The sequence below is a fragment of the Leptodactylus fuscus genome, chromosome 1 (genome assembly GCF_031893055.1).
Source record: "Leptodactylus fuscus isolate aLepFus1 chromosome 1, aLepFus1.hap2, whole genome shotgun sequence".
In the NCBI taxonomy this organism is placed as follows: Eukaryota; Metazoa; Chordata; class Amphibia; order Anura; family Leptodactylidae; genus Leptodactylus; species Leptodactylus fuscus.
In genome coordinates, this window is record NC_134265.1 from 162188502 (window position 1) to 162210011 (window position 21510).

The following is a 21510-nucleotide window of genomic DNA, read 5'->3' on the forward strand; positions in this document are numbered from 1 at the left end:
CAGAACAAAGGAAGTAACAAGAGGCAGAACATCAGACTGCATGCATTACCAGAGTTGCCAGGTCCAGGGCTAGTGAAGCAGGGGGATGAAATACAAGACACTTTGGGCATAAATCAAATAGATGATGTGGGCCAATAAAAATGAAGCAGTGTGATTATAGAAGATGATAGAGGGGAAGGTGGTGGATACAGCTAAGGAACCAGTGTAAATGCAGCAAGTGGGACCAATATATATTTAAATTTTTCAGTCAATTCATTGTCATGCAAATTAGTCAATATGTTTGAGCTTTATAATTCCTTTAAAATTCATTGCAACCCTTATTTATATGGTCAGATGGTACCTGTTCATAAAATAGAACAATTATGATGAAAATAGACCATTAGGCAGTGTCTGTTTCAATTCCACAATATATTCATATAGGGTAAAATGTCTACTCCTTTATTTGATATCCCATAATGTCCATTTTGATTTTTTTTTGACTTGTAGAGGGTTAATAAATATGCCTTGTTATGAAACTTAAATAATGTTTATGTAATTAAAGGAAAATTAGAATATCGAATATGAGCTGTCACTAACATTTGCACTGTCAGCATCGGTATAAAATAGCAGCCATGAAAGGCAATGGAGAGCAATCAGCAAACTTTCATTCACCGAGATGGAAGAGCCTGTCAGAGGACACAAACAACTAATCAGTGGCAGCGTGACTGATGTCTCCGGTCCCATTCAAATATATCACAGTGGCCAAGGAGTGCTTACATTTTGTCCAATACATAGATAAACTAGGTGTAATGTATGATACCATTGCAAATAGATCATTAACTCACTTTAATTATTTTTAGTAATCTAAACATAGCCCCCTCCTCCACCCTACCCAGATGGTGTTAGCTGTTTTTGCTGCAACATTAAATTTATTTTTATTTCAGTTCATGCCTCCAATTGTCACAGTATTAAATCAATCAAGGAATTTATCAATGTGTTAATTAAAGCCATCAAATAGGATAAGCAGTGATTTAGACGGCAAAGCAGGCTATTACTTTTTACGTTTATTCATAGCGTTCAACTTTGTCCCCAATTTCAATGTTCCCTTTCTCTCTGGAGATGCAATATTAAGATGTAGGCATTGAGTTAATTGCTTTTTACTGCTGCTTGGCTTTAAATTAATACATTAATTGAAGGGTGTATCATAGATTGACTTCATAATGGCTTGTAAACTCAACAATTCATACCCATCAGTATCAAACTGAGTGCCTTACACATGTTATATCATTAAGTAATGATTTTGCCTATTAAATAAAAGTTTATTAGGTAAAGTGACTTAGCTAAAAAGCAATCTAATGCTAGAAGATTATGCAGATCTACTCCATGCAGGATTTTATATCAATCATATTACAATATATATTTTCTGTATTTTAGGCAGAGTAAAATACATATGTACAATAAATGCTAATAATTTTATGATCAATATACAGTGGTCCCTCCAGTTACAACAGCCTCAGGTCCCTGTCTGTTCTAATTTGAAACCACATTTAACATACAAGCTTTACGGTACATGCGACTGGCTGGGAGACACAATCAATCAACATAGACATTTCTCTGATAAAACACTTATGTTACTGAAGACTTTATTACATAGCATCTAAAACTGAATTTTTCAAAAACTAAACTTCTTGTGTTCCCTCCGTTTATTAACAGAACTAATCCTGATATCTCCATTTCTGTTACGGACTTACTATTACACCAAGGCAGGACACCCACTGCCTTGGGATTGTATTTGACTCGTGTCTCACCTTCACCCAACATAATTAGACACTTGCAAACTCTTGTCACCTGCACCTTAAAGACATCTCTAGAATTCACCCTTTTCTCACTATGGAAACATCAAAACCCCTCATTGTCACCCCGATGTACTCTTGTCTTGGCTATTGCAATTGTCTTCTAATTGGGCGTCCTCTTGCTAAACTCTCCCCACTACAATATATCCTGAATACAGCTGCTAGACTTATCGTTCTATAAACCGGTACACGGATGCATCTGCCTTGTGTTAGTTGCTGGACTGGTTTCCTTCCATTAAAAGGGTTGGCCACTTTCAGACCAATAGTGATAAACAAATGTACAATAAAAAGATATACAATTTCCCAATATACTTTCTGTATCAATTCCTCACGGTTTTCTAGATCTCTGCTTGCTGTCATTCATTCTGTTACTTCTAGAGGATAAAACTCTGACCATGGTCATGTGATTTATGGTCCATGGTCATGTGACTTGCACACAGGTGCACAGCTGATTACCAGGCAGATGTCTGATTATTGTGCTGTGACTATAACGAGCGGCACCTGTGTGCTCATCACATGACCATGGACCGTAAATCACATGACCATGGTCAGAGTATTGCACACTAGAAGTAACAGAATGAATGACAGCAAGCAGAGATTTAGAAAACTGTGAGGAATTGATACAGAAAGTATATTGGAATATTGTATAGCTTTTTTATTGTACATTTGTTTATCAATATTGATCTGAAAGTGGCCAACCCCTTTAAAAAATACAATATAAAATTATTACACTCAACTACAAATCCATTCATAGCGCTGAACCTCCCTACATCTCGGCATCACTGTCTACTGTGTCATATCACTGTCTACTGTGTCATATCACTGTCTACAAGTCAAATATGTTGGTGCTATATAAATAAAGTTTACAATCAGATTTGACCCAAAGGTAAAAGTGCTTGATAATATACTAGTCAAACCAGTTTTCATACATTACTGTACAATATTTCAAACAAAGTTGCGTCTGTAAGCCACCAGTTAGCATCTGTATTTGATAAAGTGATCAAGTTCTGCTGAATAATGTAACATTAAAAGGTAAACAGAGGAGAATTAGATAAGGTACATTATAGCATATACTTTATTGAGATTTTGAAAAATAAAAATCAATTTATAAACTAATTGTCATAAATACAGCCAAAGAGGGAATGGAAGCATACAGAGTTCATACATAACAATCATGCATTATCATGGTAAACAGTCCCACTTTATGGATTCAATATAAGTGGGTATGGCAAAGGAAAAGGAAAAAAGAAGGGAATACATGAAAAGAAGGATGGGTGGGATATCAGGATAAGTCTCAGACAAGGTTAAGGTAGGCTAGCAATATAGAAATACTATAACCACATAAAACAACTTGAAGATACAACAAGACAATACCCCAGAGGTGTAGACTTGACCATGGGAAGTAATATATATGGCCATTCTAGCTACTAAGAACGAATATTGGAACCCCAAAATATACAAAGAACTTATTTTTAGAGAACCTCAATGAACCCAGTTGAATATCATCTCTGTGCCCAGGGTTACAAACTGAGAAGACATTCATCGGACCTTCACAACAGAAGTAATATCAATGAACCTACACCATCTTCTTCCCCTTAATAAAGCCCATATGGGATTATGGAATTATTTGTGGACTTCAGTTTTGCAAACAACTTTAAATTGATTTTAAAAAGCAAAATGGGGCAGAAGTTAGGTAGAATATGCAGAAACTTGACATATTTGGGAAAAGTAAATACCAACACTATAACATCTTGGGAGGGAAAATCCCCTTTTGAATAATTTCATCAATTGTTCTAACCACATATGATCTTAATGTGCCCTTTTATTTTTTTTAAATACTCATTTGTAAGACCATCAGAGTCAGGAGATTTGTTGCTTCTAAGAGATGTTATAGCCTTAAGTACCTCTTGTGGGAGGTACTTAAGGACTGGTTGTTGTTCAGACGAAATAGTACGTAAATAAATCTTTAAAAGGGAGCCTGTTAGCAATTTCCAATTATACCTCTGTTATTCAACTTGTTCATGTAAATTGATGTTTATTCATCTGCAAATGAGAGGAAAATCCCTGGAAATATAGAGCTGAGGCCAAAGCCCAGACAAGCTAAGGCACACCTTCAAAGCTAAGAAATGCCCTCACCCCCTTTTGCCCTCATTTTCAAATTAACAAGATAGTAATTGAGATGGGGTTCCAAAGCAGACCAACAGAAGCATATTTGGAAACTTTAGAAACACCTCTACAAAGTACTGTGACATACTCATCTTTCCTTGTTGCTTTGTCTTTGCGGTCCATCCTTCATTCCCTACATGGCTGGTCCCAGCTCGACCATAAATAATGAGGCTCTCAGGACCACTGCAGTCAATTACTGGCCTCAGTAGTGATGACACCTGTCCTGAACATGTAACTACTGAGGTCAGTGATTACCTGTAGGGTTCACAAGGTTCAGGTCTGACTAGGACTAGAAGGGCAGTAGATGAGTATGATTTCTTTTTCTTTATTTTGTTACAAATCCTTGGCCACCTGTGGGAGTTTCCATTTAGCCTGAAAAAACATTTAACATTTAAAATCTGTACTTTATAGATAATTGTCCATTACATGACATATTTCCTGTTTCCATTTGACAATCTGCTTCACTCTGGGAGGAGTTTAGCAGTCAATTGTTGGAATGCACTTGCAAATGGCTGACAAATTTCTTGATCTAAGTTGATTTGTGTCACAATTATAATAGTCAGGTAATGTTACAAGAAGGAAACCAGCAAAGGTTTCATACATTTGATTATTTACATGCTTACTAGAGATGAGCGAACAGTGTTCTATCGAACTCATGTTCGATCGGATATTAGGCTGTTCGGCATGTTCGAATTGAATCGAACACCGCGTGGTAAAGTGCGCATTACTCGATTCCCCTCCCACCTTCCCTGGCGCCTTTTTTGCTCCAATAACAGCGCAGGGTAGGTGGGACAGGAACTACGACACCGGTGACGTTGAGAAAAGTAGGCAAAACCCATTGGCTGCCGAAAACATGTGACCTCTAATTTAAAAGAACAGCGCCGCCCAGGTTCGCGTCATTCTGAGCTTGCAATTCACCGAGGACGGAGGTTTCCGTCCAGCTAGCTAGGGCTTAGATTCTGGGTAGGCAGGGACAGGCTAGGATAGGAAGGAGAAGACAACCACAACAGCTCTTGTAAGAGCTAAATTCCAGGGAGAAGCTTGTCAGTGTAACGTGGCACTGACGGGCTCAATCGCCGCAACCCAGCTTTCCCAGGATCCTGAATGGAATACACTGTCAGTGTATTCCCGTATACCCGATATATACCCCGATACCCGTTCCAACGGTGTGCCCCCCCACCTTCACCCCAGAAATACCCTGCAAGTCCCCTAGCAATAGAATTGGGGCTATATACACCCACTATTTTTACTACTGGTATACAGTGCCATTGTCTGACTGGGAATTCAAAGAATATATTGGGAATACAAATACCCTCATTTCTTGCTACTGCCATATAGTGCCAGTGTCTGACTGGTAATTCAAAGAATATATTGGGGTTACGTGCACCCACAATTTTTACTACTGGTATACAGTGCCATTGTCTGACTGGGAATTCAAAGAATATATTGGGGTTACGTGCACCCACAATTTTTACTACTGGTATACAGTGCCATTGTCTGACTGGGAATTCAAAGAATATATTGGGAATACAAATACCCTCATTTCTTGCTACTGCCATATAGTGCCAGTGTCTGACTGGGAATTCAAAGAATATATTGGGGTTACGTGCACCCACAATTTTTACTACTGGTATACAGTGCCATTGTCTGACTGGGAATTCAAAGAATATATTGGGAATACAAATACCCTCATTTCTTGCTACTGCCATATAGTGCCAGTGTCTGACTGGGAATTCAAAGAATATATTGGGAATACAAATACCCTCATTTCTTGCTACTGCCATATAGTGCCAGTTTCTGACTGGTAATTCAAAGAATATATTGGGGTTACGTGCACCCACAATTTTTACTACTGGTATACAGTGCCATTGTCTGACTGGGAATTCAAAGAATATATTGGGGTTATAAATACCCTCATTTCTTGCTACTGCCATATAGTGCCAGTTTCTGACTGGTAATTCAAAGAATATATTGTGGTTACGTGCACCCACAATTTTTACTACTGGTATACAGTGCCATTGTCTGACTGGGAATTCAAAGAATATATTGGGGTTATAAATACCCTCATTTCTTGCTACTGCCATATAGTGCCAGTTTCTGACTGGTAATTCAAAGAATATATTGGGGTTACGTGCACCCACAATTTTTACTACTGGTATACAGTGCCATTGTCTGACTGGGAATTCAAAGAGTATATTGGGAATACAAATACCCTCATTTCTTGCTACTGCCATATAGTGCCAGTTTCTGACTGGTAATTCAAAGAATATATTGGGGTTACGTGCACCCACAATTTTTACTACTGGTATACAGTGCCATTGTCTGACTGGGAATTCAAAGAATATATTGGGGTTATAAATACCCTCATTTCTTGCTACTGCCATATAGTGCCAGTTTCTGACTGGTAATTCAAAGAATATATTGGGGTTACGTGCACCCACAATTTTTACTACTGGTATACAGTGCCATTGTCTGACTGGGAATTCAAAGAATATATTGGGGTTATAAATACCCTCATTTCTTGCTACTGCCATATAGTGCCAGTTTCTGACTGGTAATTCAAAGAATATATTGGGGTTACGTGCACCCACAATTTTTACTACTGGTATACAGTGCCATTGTCTGACTGGGAATTCAAAGAGTATATTGGGAATACAAATACCCTCATTTCTTGCTACTGCCATATAGTGCCAGTTTCTGACTGGTAATTCAAAGAATATATTGGGGTTACGTGCACCCACAATTTTTACTACTGGTATACAGTGCCATTGTCTGACTGGGAATTCAAAGAATATATTGGGGTTATAAATACCCTCATTTCTTGCTACTGCCATATAGTGCCAGTTTCTGACTGGTAATTCAAAGAATATATTGGGGTTACGTGCACCCACAATTTTTACTACTGGTATACAGTGCCATTGTCTGACTGGGAATTCAAAGAATATATTGGGAATACAAATACCCTCATTTCTTGCTACTGCCATATAGTGCCAGTGTCTGACTGGTAATTCAAAGAATATATTGTGGTTACGTGCACCCACAATTTTTACTACTGGTATACAGTGCCATTGTCTGACTGGGAATTCAAAGAATATATTGGGGTTATAAATACCCTCATTTCTTGCTACTGCCATATAGTGCCAGTTTCTGACTGGTAATTCAAAGAATATATTGGGGTTACGTGCACCCACAATTTTTACTACTGGTATACAGTGCCATTGTCTGACTGGGAATTCAAAGAATATATTGGGAATACAAATACCCTCATTTCTTGCTACTGCCATATAGTGCCAGTGTCTGACTGGTAATTCAAAGAATATATTGTGGTTACGTGCACCCACAATTTTTACTACTGGTATACAGTGCCATTGTCTGACTGGGAATTCAAAGAATATATTGGGAATACAAATACCCTCATTTCTTGCTACTGCCATATAGTGCCAGTGTCTGACTGGGAATTCAAAGAATATATTGGGGTTACGTGCACCCACAATTTTTACTACTGGTATACAGTGCCATTGTCTGACTGGGAATTCAAAGAATATATTGGGAATACAAATACCCTCATTTCTTGCTACTGCCATATAGTGCCAGTGTCTGACTGGGAATTCAAAGAATATATTGGGGTTACGTGCACCCACAATTTTTACTACTGGTATACAGTGCCATTGTCTGACTGGGAATTCAAAGAATATATTGGGAATACAAATACCCTCATTTCTTGCTACTGCCATATAGTGCCAGTGTCTGACTGGGAATTCAAAGAATATATTGGGGTTACGTGCACCCACAATTTTTACTACTGGTATACAGTGCCATTGTCTGACTGGGAATTCAAAGAATATATTGGGAATACAAATACCCTCATTTCTTGCTACTGCCATATAGTGCCAGTGTCTGACTGGGAATTCAAAGAATATATTGGGGTTACGTGCACCCACAATTTTTACTACTGGTGTACAGTGCCATTGTCTGACTGGGAATTCAAAGAATATATTGGGGTTATAAATACCCTCATTTCTTGCTACTGCCATATAGTGCCAGTTTCTGACTGGTAATTCAAAGAATATATTGGGGTTACGTGCACCCACAATTTTTACTACTGGTATACAGTGCCATTGTCTGACTGGGAATTCAAAGAGTATATTGGGAATACAAATACCCTCATTTCTTGCTACTGCCATATAGTGCCAGTTTCTGACTGGTAATTCAAAGAATATATTGGGGTTACGTGCACCCACAATTTTTACTACTGGTATACAGTGCCATTGTCTGACTGGGAATTCAAAGAATATATTGGGAATACAAATACCCTCATTTCTTGCTACTGCCATATAGTGCCAGTGTCTGACTGGTAATTCAAAGAATATATTGTGGTTACGTGCACCCACAATTTTTACTACTGGTATACAGTGCCATTGTCTGACTGGGAATTCAAAGAATAGATTGGGAATACAAATACCCTCATTTCTTGCTACTGCCATATAGTGCCAGTGTCTGACTGGGAATTCAAAGAATATATTGGGGTTACGTGCACCCACAATTTTTACTACTGGTATACAGTGCCATTGTCTGACTGGGAATTCAAAGAATATATTGGGAATACAAATACCCTCATTTCTTGCTACTGCCATATAGTGCCAGTGTCTGACTGGGAATTCAAAGAATATATTGGGGTTACGTGCACCCACAATTTTTACTACTGGTATACAGTGCCATTGTCTGACTGGGAATTCAAAGAATATATTGGGAATACAAATACCCTCATTTCTTGCTACTGCCATATAGTGCCAGTGTCTGACTGGGAATTCAAAGAATATATTGGGGTTACGTGCACCCACAATTTTTACTACTGGTATACAGTGCCATTGTCTGACTGGGAATTCAAAGAATATATTGGGAATACAAATACCCTCATTTCTTGCTACTGCCATATAGTGCCAGTGTCTGACTGGGAATTCAAAGAATATATTGGGGTTACGTGCACCCACAATTTTTACTACTGGTATACAGTGCCATTGTCTGACTGGGAATTCAAAGAATATATTGGGAATACAAATACCCTCATTTCTTGCTACTGCCATATAGTGCCAGTGTCTGACTGGGAATTCAAAGAATATATTGGGGTTACGTGCACCCACAATTTTTACTACTGGTATACAGTGCCATTGTCTGACTGGGAATTCAAAGAATATATTGGGGTTATAAATACCCTCATTTCTTGCTACTGCCATATAGTGCCAGTTTCTGACTGGTAATTCAAAGAATATATTGGGGTTACGTGCACCCACAATTTTTACTACTGGTATACAGTGCCATTGTCTGACTGGGAATTCAAAGAATATATTGGGAATACAAATACCCTCATTTCTTGCTACTGCCATATAGTGCCAGTGTCTGACTGGGAATTCAAAGAATATATTGGTAATACAAATACCCTCATTTCTTGCTACTGCCATATAGTGCCAGTGTCTGACTGGGAATTCAAAGAATATATTGGGGTTACGTGCACCCACAATTTTTACTACTGGTATACAGTGCCAATTTCTAACTAGGAATTCAAAATGCGCAAGGCTCCCGGAAAGGGACGTGGACGAGGCCGTGGGCGAGGTCGGGGGAATGGTTCTGGGGAGCAAGGTAGCAGTGAAGCCACAGGGCGTCCCGTGCCTACTCCTGTGGGGCAGCAAGCATTGCGCCACTCCACAGTGCCAGGGTTGCTTGCCACATTAACTAAACTGCAGGGTACAAACCTTAGTAGGCCCGAGAACCAGGAACAGGTCTTGCAATGGCTGTCAGAGAACGCTTACAGCACATTGTCCAGCAGCCAGTCAGACTCTGCCTCCTCTCCTCCTATTACCCAACAGTCTTGTCTTCCTTCCTCCCAAAATTCCGAAGCTTTACAGAACAATAACCCAAACTGTCCCTGCTCCCCAGAGCTGTTCTCCGCTCCTTTCATTGTCCCTCAACCTGCCTCTCCACGTCACGATTCCACAAACCTAACAGAGGAGCATCTGTGTCCAGACTAGAGTCTCCTCCATCTCCGTTCGATTTGGTGGTGGATGACCAGCAACCCACCCTCATCGACGATGATGTGACGCAGTTGCCGTCAGGGCATCCAGTTGACCGGCGCATTGTGCGGGAGGAGGAGATGAGACAGGAGTTGGAAGAGGAAGTGGTGGATGATGAGGACACTGACCCGACCTGGACAGGGGGGATGTCAAGCGGGGAAAGTAGTGTGGATGTTGAGGCAGGTGCAGCACCAAAAAGGGTAGCTAGAGGCAGAGGCAGAGGTCAGCAGCTTAGGCGAAGCCAGGCCACACCCGGAATCTCCCAAGATGTTCCAGTTCGTACCCAGCCCCGAAAAACTCCCACCTCGAGGGCACGTTTCTCGAAGGTGTGGAGTTTTTTCAAGGAATGCGCCGAGGACAGATATAGTGTTGTCTGCACAATTTGCCTCTCGAAATTGATTAGGGGCTCTGAGAAGAGCAACCTGTCCACCACTTCAATGCGCCGTCATTTGGAATCCAAGCACTGGAATCAGTGGCAGGCAGCAACGGCAGGACAAAGGCCGCCTGCCGTTCACGCCACTGCCACTGCCTCTGCCACTGCCTCTGCCACTGCCACTGCTGACTGTGCTGGCGATGCACTCCAGAGGACGAGCCAGGACACCACTTCATCTGCCTCCGCCACTTTGTTGACTTCTACCTCATCCTCCCCTGGTCCTGTCTTATCTCCTTCTCCTGCACCATCAAAGGCACCATCAGGCGTTTCTTTACAACAACCCACCATCTCTCAGACATTGGAGCGGCGGCAGAAATACACTGCTAACCACCCACACGCGCAAGCCTTGAACGCCAACATCGCTAAACTGCTGGCCCAGGAGATGTTGGCGTTCCGGCTTGTTGAAACTCCCGCCTTCCTGGACCTGATGGCAACTGCGGCACCTTGCTATGCCGTCCCTAGCCGTCACTACTTCTCCCGGTGTGCCGTCCCCGCCTTGCACCAGCACGTGTCACTCAACATCAGGCGGGCCCTTAGTTCCGCGCTTTGCACAAAGGTCCACTTGACCACCGACGCGTGGACAAGTGCATGCGGACAGGGACGCTACATTTCACTGACGGCACACTGGGTGAATGTAGTTGAGGCTGGGACTGCTTCCCAAACTGGCCCGGTGTACCTCGTCTCCCCGCCTAACATTCCTGGCAGGGACACGAGAAGAACACCCCCCTCCTCCTCCTCCTCTACCGCCTCCTCCTCCGCCACCGCCTCCTCCTCCGCTGTTAGATTGACCCCAGCTACGAGTTGGAAACGTTGCAGCACTGGCGTTGGTAGACGTCAGCAGGCTGTGCTGAAGCTGATCAGCTTGGGGGACAGACAGCACACTGCCTCCGAGGTGAGGGATGCCCTCCTCGATGAGACGGCAATATGGTTTGAGCCGCTGCACCTGGGCCCAGGCATGGTCGTTTGTGATAACGGCCGGAACCTGGTAGCAGCTCTGGAGCTTGCCGGACTCCAACATGTTCCATGCCTGGCCCACGTCTTCAACCTAGTGGTGCAACGTTTCCTAAAGAGCTACCCCAATGTTCCAGAGCTACTGGTGAAAGTGCGGCGCATGTGCGCCCACTTTCGCAAGTCGACAGTAGCCGCTGCTAGCTTAAAATCTCTCCAGCAACGCCTGCATGTGCCACAACACCGGCTTTTGTGCGACGTCCCCACACGCTGGAACTCAACGTTTCAGATGTTGAATAGAGTGGTTGAGCAGCAGAGACCTTTGATGGAATACCAGCTACAAAACCCTAGGGTGCCACAAAGTCAGCTGCCTCAGTTTCACATCCATGAGTGGCCATGGATGAGAGACCTTTGTGACATCCTACGGGTCTTTGAGGAGTCCACAAGGAGGGTGAGCTCTGAGGATGCGATGGTGAGCCTTACAATCCCGCTCTTGTGTGTTCTGAGAGAATCCCTGATTGACATCAGGGATAACTCAGATCACACAGAGGAGTTAGGGATAGCATCCGATCCGTCACAGCTGGAGAGTAGGTCCACACATCTGTCCGCTTCACTGCGTTTAATGGAGGAGGAGGAGGAGGAAGAAGAGTTGTCCGATGATGTGATGGTGATACAGGAGGCTTCCGGGCAACTTCGAATCGTCCCATTGTTGCAGCGCGGATGGGTAGACATGGAGGATGAGGAGGAAATGGAGATTGAACTTTCCGGTGGGGCCAGAGGAGTCATGCCAACTAACACTGTGGCAGACATGGCTGAGTTCATGTTGGGGTGCTTTACAACCGACAAGCGTATTGTCAAAATCATGGAGGACAACCAGTACTGGATCTTTGCTATCCTTGACCCCCGGTATAAAAACAACATCTCGTCTTTTATTCCGGTAGAGGGGAGGGCCAATCGCATCAATGCTTGCCACAGGCAATTGGTGCAGAATATGATGGAGATGTTTCCAGCATGTGACGTTGGCGGCAGGGAGGGCAGTTCCTCCAGTAGGCAACCAAGTTCTCACCGGTCCACACAAACGAGGGGCACACTGTCTAAGGTCTGGGACACCTTGATGGCACCCCCTCGCCAAAGTGCCGCCACGGAGGGTCCTAGTGTCACCAGGCGTGAGAAGTATAGGCGCATGTTGCGGGAATACCTTTCCGACCACAGCCCTGTCCTCTCCGACCCCTCTGCGCCCTACACGTATTGGGTGTCGAAGTTGGACCTGTGGCTTGAACTTGCCCTATATGCCTTGGAGGTGCTGTCCTGTCCTGCCGCCAGCGTCCTATCTGAGAGGGTGTTCAGTGCAGCCGGTGGCATCATCACTGACAAGCGCACCCGTCTGTCAGCTGAGAGTGCCGACCGGCTCACTTTGATAAAAATGAACCACCACTGGATAGAGCCTTCATTTTTGTGCCCACCTGTGTAAAGCACCCCAACATGAAACTCCATGTCTGTACTCAACCTCTCCAATTCCTCCGCATCCTCATACTCATCCACCATAAGCGTTGCACAATTCTGCTAATACTAGGCTCCCTCCAACATGATTTCCCCCAACTCTGCTGGTTAGAGGCTCCCTCCACCCTGATTTCCACCAACTCTGCTGGTTAGAGGCTCCCTCCACCCTGCTTTCCCACAACTCTGCTGGTTAGAGGCTCCCTCCACCATGAATTTGCCCAAACTGGGCTGTTTAGAGGCTCCCTCCACCATGAATTGGTCCAAACTGGGTTTTTTAGAGGCTCCCTCCACCATGAATTGGTCCAAACTGGGTTGTTTAGAGGCTCCCTCCACCATGAATTTGCCCAAACTGGGCTGTTTAGCGGCTCCCTCCACCATTAATTGGTCCAAACTGGGCTGGTTAGAGGCTCCCTCCACCATGAATTTGCCCAAACTGGGCTGTTTAGAGGCTCCCTCCACCATGAATTTGCCCAAACTGGGCTGGTTAGAGGCTCCCTCCACCATGAATTGGTCCAAACTGGGTTTTTTAGAGGCTCCCTCCACCATGAATTTGCTCAAACTGGGCTGTTTAGAGGCTCCCTCCACCATGAATTGGTCCAAACTGGGCTGTTTAGAGGCTCCCTCCACCATTAATTGGTCCAAACTGGGCTGGTTAGAGGCTCCCTCCACCATGAATTTCCCAAAACTTGGCTGTTTAGAGGCTCCCTCCACCATTAATTGGTCCAAACTGGGCTGGTTAGAGGCTCCCTCCACCATGAATTTGCCCAAACTGGGCTGTTTAGAGGCTCCCTCCACCATGAATTGGTCCAAACTGGGTTTTTTAGAGGCTCCCTCCACCATGAATTGGTCCAAACTGGGCTGTTTAGAGGCTCCCTCCACCATGAATTTGCCCAAACTGGGCTGTTTAGCGGCTCCCTCCACCATTAATTGGTCCAAACTGGGCTGGTTAGAGGCTCCCTCCACCATGAATTTGCCCAAACTGGGCTGTTTAGAGGCTCCCTCCACCATGAATTTGCCCAAACTGGGCTGGTTAGAGGCTCCCTCCACCATGAATTGGTCCAAACTGGGGTTTTTAGAGGCTCCCTCCACCATGAATTGGTCCAAACTTGGCTGTTTAAAGGCTCCCTCCACCATGAATTGGTCCAAACTGGGTTTTTTAGAGGCTCCCTCCACCATGAATTGGTCCAAACTGGGGTTTTTAGAGGCTCCCTCCACCATGAATTGGTCCAAACTGGGCTGTTTAGCGGCTCCCTCCACCATTAATTGGTCCAAACTGTGCTGGTTAGAGGCTCCCTCCACCATGAATTTGCCCAAACTGGGCTGTTTAGAGGCTCCCTCCACCATGAATTTGCCCAAACTGGGCTGGTTAGAGGCTCCCTCCACCATGAATTGGTCCAAACTGGGGTTTTTAGAGGCTCCCTCCACCATTAATTGGTCCAAACTGGGCTGGTTAGAGGCTCCCTCCACCATGAATTTGCCCAAACTGGGCTGTTTAGAGGCTCCCTCCACCATGAATTTGCCCAAACTGGGCTGGTTAGAGGCTCCCTCCACCATTAATTGGTCCAAACTGGGCTGGTTAGAGGCTCCCTCCACCATGAATTGGTCCAAACTGGGTTTTTTAGAGGCTCCCTCCACCATGAATTTGCCCAAACTGGGCTGTTTAGAGGCTCCCTCCACCATGAATTGTTCCAAACTGGGCTGGTTAGAGGCTCCCTCCACCATGAATTTCCCAAAACTTGGCTGTTTAGAGGCTCCCTCCACCATTAATTGGTCCAAACTGGGCTGGTTAGAGGCTCCCTCCACCATGAATTTGCCCAAACTGGGCTGTTTAGAGGCTCCCTCCACCATGAATTTGCCCAAACTGGGCTGTTTAGAGGCTCCCTCCACCATGAATTGGTCCAAACTGGGTTTTTTAGAGGCTCCCTCCACCATGAATTGGTCCAAACTGGGGTGGTTAGAGGCTCCCTCCACCATTAATTGGTCCAAACTGGGCTGGTTAGAGGCTCCCTCCACCATTAATTGGTCCAAACTGGGCTGGTTAGAGGCTCCCTCCACCATTAATTGGTCCAAACTGGGCTGGTTAGAGGTTCCCTCCACCATGAATTGGTCCAAACTGGGTTTTTTAGAGGCTCCCTCCACCATGAATTTGTCCAAACTGGGCTGTTTAGAGGCTCCCTCCACCATGAATTGGTCCAAACTGGGCTGGTTAGATGCTCCTTCCACCATGAATTTCCCAAAACTTGGCTGTTTAGAGGCTCCCTCCACCATTAATTGGTCCAAACTGGGCTGGTTAGAGGCTCCCTCCACCATGAATTTGCCCAAACTGGGCTGTTTAGAGGCTCCCTCCACCATGAATTTGCCCAAACTGGGCTGTTTAGAGGCTCCCTCCACCATGAATTGGTCCAAACTGGGTTTTTTAGAGGCTCCCTCCACCATGAATTGGTCCAAACTGGGCTGTTTAGAGGCTCCCTCCACCATGAATTTGCCCAAACTGGGCTGTTTAGCGGCTCCCTCCACCATTAATTGGTCCAAACTGGGCTGGTTAGAGGCTCCCTCCACCATGAATTTGCCCAAACTGGGCTGTTTAGAGGCTCCCTCCACCATGAATTTGCCCAAACTGGGCTGGTTAGAGGCTCCCTCCACCATGAATTGGTCCAAACTGGGTTTTTTAGAGGCTCCCTCCACCATGAATTTGCCCAAACTGGGCTGTTTAGAGGCTCCCTCCACCATGAATTGGTCCAAACTGGGCTGTTTAGAGGCTCCCTCCACCATTAATTGGTCCAAACTGGGCTGGTTAGAGGCTCCCTCCACCATGAATTTCCCAAAACTTGGCTGTTTAGAGGCTCCCTCCACCATTAATTGGTCCAAACTGGGCTGGTTAGAGGCTCCCTCCACCATGAATTTGCCCAAACTGGGCTGTTTAGAGGCTCCCTCCACCATGAATTGGTCCAAACTGGGTTTTTTAGAGGCTCCCTCCACCATGAATTGGTCCAAACTGGGCTGTTTAGAGGCTCCCTCCACCATGAATTTGCCCAAACTGGGCTGTTTAGCGGCTCCCTCCACCATTAATTGGTCCAAACTGGGCTGGTTAGAGGCTCCCTCCACCATGAATTTGCCCAAACTGGGCTGTTTAGAGGCTCCCTCCACCATGAATTTGCCCAAACTGGGCTGGTTAGAGGCTCCCTCCACCATGAATTGGTCCAAACTGGGGTTTTTAGAGGCTCCCTCCACCATGAATTGGTCCAAACTTGGCTGTTTAGAGGCTCCCTCCACCATGAATTGGTCCAAACTGGGGTGGTTAGAGGCTCCCTCCACCATTAATTGGTCCAAACTGGGTTTTTTAGAGGCTCCCTCCACCATGAATTGGTCCAAACTGGGGTTTTTAGAGGCTCCCTCCACCATGAATTGGTCCAAACTGGGCTGTTTAGCGGCTCCCTCCACCATTAATTGGTCCAAACTGGGCTGGTTAGAGGCTCCCTCCACCATGAATTTGCCCAAACTGGGCTGTTTAGAGGCTCCCTCCACCATGAATTTGCCCAAACTGGGCTGGTTAGAGGCTCCCTCCACCATGAATTGGTCCAAACTGGGGTTTTTAGAGGCTCCCTCCACCATGAATTGGTCCAAACTGGGGTTTTTAGAGGCTCCCTCCACCATGAATTGGTCCAAACTTGGCTGTTTAGAGGCTCCCTCCACCATTAATTGGTCCAAACTGGGCTGGTTAGAGGCTCCCTCCACCATGAATTGGTCCAAACTGGGTTTTTTAGAGGCTCCCTCCACCATGAATTTGCCCAAACTGGGCTGTTTAGAGGCTCCCTCCACCATGAATTGGTCCAAACTGGGCTGGTTAGAGGCTCCCTCCACCATGAATTTCCCAAAACTTGGCTGTTTAGAGGCTCCCTCCACCATTAATTGGTCCAAACTGGGCTGGTTAGAGGCTCCCTCCACCATGAATTTGCCCAAACTGGGCTGTTTAGAGGCTCCCTCCACCATGAATTTGCCCAAACTGGGCTGTTTAGAGGCTCCCTCCACCATGAATTGGTCCAAACTGGGTTTTTTAGAGGCTCCCTCCACCATGAATTGGTCCAAACTGGGGTGGTTAGAGGCTCCCTCCACCATTAATTGGTCCAAACTGGGCTGGCTAGAGGCTCCCTCCACCATTAATTGGTCCAAACTGGGCTGGTTAGAGGCTCCCTCCACCATGAATTTGCCCAAACTGGGCTGGTTAGAGGCTCCCTCCACCATGAATTGGTCCAAACTGGGTTTTTTAGAGGCTCCCTCCACCATGAATTTGCCCACACTGGGCTGGTTAGAGGCTCCCTCCACCATGAATTGGTCCAAACTGGGGTTTTTAGAGGCTCCCTCCACCATGAATTTGCCCAAACTGGGGTGTTTAGAGGCTCCCTCCACCATGAATTTGCCCAAACTCTGCTGGTTAGAGGCTCAATCCACCCTGATTTTCAAAACAAATGTTGGTGCCAACCTCAACTTACTACAAGGGCCAAATTCACTGCTGGTGACAAGCTCTCCTCACTGCAAGTGCCAAATACACATGTTTCAAGGTGTTTTCCTACTGTCAGAGAGGTGGTATTGAGTGTGTAAAGTGTGTAGTTGTTAGGCTGTGATGTTGGGGTAATAGAGGGTCTTTGGTGTGTTAGATGCCCCCAGACATGCTTCCCCTGCTGTCCCAGTGTCATTCCAGAGGTGTTGGCATCATTTCCTGGGGTGTCATAGTGGACTTGGTGACCCTCCAGACACGGATTTGGGTTTCCCCCTTAACGAGTATCTGTTCCCCATAGACTATAATGGGGTTCGAAACCCGTTCGAACACACGAACATTGAGCGGCTGTTCGAATCGAATTTCGAACCTCGAACATTTTAGTGTTCGCTCATCTCTAATGCTTACATTATTTTTTATATCTTAATTTTTATATCATTTTATAAAACCAAAACAGTAAAAAAAAGACAATAACCGAGAATGAAAAGTATATTCACCAAAAGGGCTTAAAGCACACATTTATGGTTACACTAGTAATGTATTGTTATGATAACTCCATTATTACAAACTAATATCAAACCAATATTATCCCAAGAAGTTCATAGATGATGCATCTTCTATATACATAATTCATATCTGAAATCATAACTTAAACTGTAACTAAACTTTTGAATAACTTTTGAGTGTAGAAACATGTTTTTGTGGCTGAATTACTGTAAGTTATCTTATTAATTTCATATTATTTGTCAGCTATATGTCAGATATGTTCATAAAACATAGGATTCAGCATGTCTTCCTTCTGTACTCCTAAACATTGAAGGAGGGATTTAAAGAGGCTTACTGGCCCATAATTCTTATTTCATTCTGAAGACCTACTGGTGCAGTGGATGGGTAGCATGAGCAGTCTGCTTCTATTGAAGTAATAGGGGTGGAGTTGCAGTTCCCTGAAAATCCCACTATTCAGTGGACAGTGCCTATTACTTGAAAAACAGCAGACTGCACACACTCTCTGCCTATTGCAGAAGCTTTCAGAACATGTTGGACCCCAGATTGGACATTTATGACCAATTATGTGGGTAGGCCATCAGTATGAAATATGCATTAGGAGCCAGAAAACCCATTTAAGTAAATAGCATACAAACTTATTTACAAGCTAACTATTGTATTAGCATTTTTATGGTGATATATTCACTTTAAGTAAGATCAACTATAACTATGAACATTCTAGATCGACTGCTTGCTCAAGAAGTTGTTTTACCCATTCCTTAAACAAACTGCTTCTATTTGACGTGTCACATTTAATCTGTCAGCTTTGTATTTGCACCTGTAAACCTATTCTGTCAACATGTTTTCCCCCCTTAAATTAAACTCATGAGACAGCTTGTTACAACATCCATTGAATAGTTATGTTTGAGAGAAAAGTGATGCATGTCTACCATACCTTATTTTCAAGTAATAACATGAATGTATTATGTAATTTAACTATAACAATAGCCTTCTTTGAGGCATGTGTAGTGTACCCCACTCTTTAGTCAATAACTGAAAAGACAGTTTTGGCTGGAGGTTTGGTCATGGATTGTTACAGTATCTAATATCCAAACATTACTCTAAATGATTTCAAAGATTCTTGTTCTTTGTGTATTTTCTTGGATACCTAGATTAACATTGTATTAAAGCATACTTCCATTTATTTATTATTTATAAAGTTAACTAATGAAAAACTGTTACATATGTTATTAAATAATTCTTAAGAGATAAATATAAGTGCTTCATTTATATTTATCTTTTCTTTTAAAGCCACTCTTGGCTTTGGCTAAAAAACAAAACTAAACAAAAAAAAAACCACTGCAAAATCTGAATTAAAAATAAGCTTTTCATGAATATGTGCGGTCAGCCTTAACACAACAGTTCAGGATAAGGCCACTGCAAAGAATAAGGCAATATATCAATGAACTGTCTCCTTCTCGCTCTTCTCTCTCCATAGACTTCTTTGCATGAGTTGATATGGAGACATATTCAATATAAAGTGGAAAGGAGTAGAGTGGTTTAATAAGTGAAGGTAGCATATTTCTATAATAAAGATATATTGCAACGTTTCTCATATTCACCTACACTATTGATTTTTCAAATGATAGTTTGTAATTGGAGTTACCTTTTAAAGGTTGTCAATAGATTTAAAAAAAATGTTGACTTCTAGTATACAGACAATAGTATTCTCAACTGCTACACTTGATTTCGCTGACTTCTATAGGTGTAGCAAACTTTAAATTGGTGTTTGACAGTTAGAACATTGACATGGCCTAACGGAGAGTATCATAATATAGTAACAGAAAATCTGACTAGAGAGTAGCCTGAAAATTGTGGATATTTCTACAACGTTTAAAATAAATTCATAGTTTATCAGGTGTAGAGCACTTCCAGACAAAGTGCGTGAGATTCTAGCAAATCCTATCCACATATTACAGAAACATACCTACAGCGGAAATGCTGAGATTTCCCAAACCGTTACTTTTATGGAAATCGCAGCTTGTCAATTATACCTGCAGAAATGCTGGCGGTTTCCCTATAGGTATAATAGAAGCAGAAAGTCCACAGAGGAAAACTCTGTGAGCTTTCTGTGAAAAACAATGCGGCCTCTATGTGGGGCTTTAGCCTTAATGTAATTGAATCAGTTCTATCAACCTGCCAGTAGCCAGTATCTAATACATTTGACTGGGACATAAGGATAAGTAATAAATAAACTCCATAAAACATAATCAATATTGATATGGTCAGTTATTATGGAAGCATATTCCTCTATTATGTTTTCAGCACAAATATGGACATGACACATTTGAGCAAACTCTTTGCCCTTTTTTATTCACTTAGACTAATGGCCAAATACAAACAAGTAAAATAATGACTACTGTTTACTTTGCTTGACTTTTCCATTCCACTGTGACAATACTTGAAAACAAAAGAGAAATGTATTGTTCCTATCACTTTAAAATGAAGACTAAAAACCAGGACACTTGAGCTCTCTCAGTTTTTATCCAGATGTCCTATTTAATCTATGGCAGCTTGCCAGGAACATAAATCAAAGTTAAAAATATCTTTCATACATCTCCTCTTTTTCTACTGTGTATTGAAATTAACTTTCTATTTTCTCAAATTCTCTTATTTCAATTTTCTTTTTAAATGCAAATGTAAAAAGGCTTAAGCAATTCCCAGCAATCTATAAGATATCACAGTTGTGAGCATAATTTTCTCTTCCGAATGTGTTCCGTCAAAAAATCTGTTTATTTTTTTATTCATACTTTCAATGGTATATAATTCACTTCACTGGTTAAGCTTCACCTGTCTGGATATGAAAGAATCTCTACTGAGCTCATTGTTGAAAGAACACTCTCTCTGTTCTTCAAAGAAAGAAAATCTGAAGAAAAATACAGGAAAATTCATTCTACTTTTGGATTTCTTTAGAGTCACCTAAAATAAGTTATTCATTTTATTCATGAGAGCAAAAGTAACATATATATATATATATATATATATATATATATATATATATATATATATATTCTTAAAATTTACAATAAATTTATTGAACTACAACTTACTATTTACTAGATCACATACAAGTTTTGTTGGAACTCACTTCTGTTTTTCTAAAAAAAATTACTGCCAATACAATAAACTTAGATTTCAACCCACACAAGTTAACCTCTACAAATATCTAGAAGGTATTGCATAACATAAAATAACCTAAGATCATTTTCAGCTTCTTAATTCTGAAGTTTCAGTTCAAAAGCTAGAATTTATCATCAGAAGGCTTTGAAGCAGTTAATAAGATTTCTGGACCTGATAACATTACTGCACTATATCATAAAAATGCTCCCCCATACATTCAAATTTACAGCCTTCATCCTTGTTAAACATAGATACTAAAATATCTACGGACTTGCTGCGGAAACTATTCCATCTTCCTTTTATTGTTTCATAGAGACCAAGGAGGCTTTGTACAAAGCAGAAAGGCACCAGAAAACGTGCAAAAAAATCTAACAACTCATCCACAAGAAAAACACTAACTCC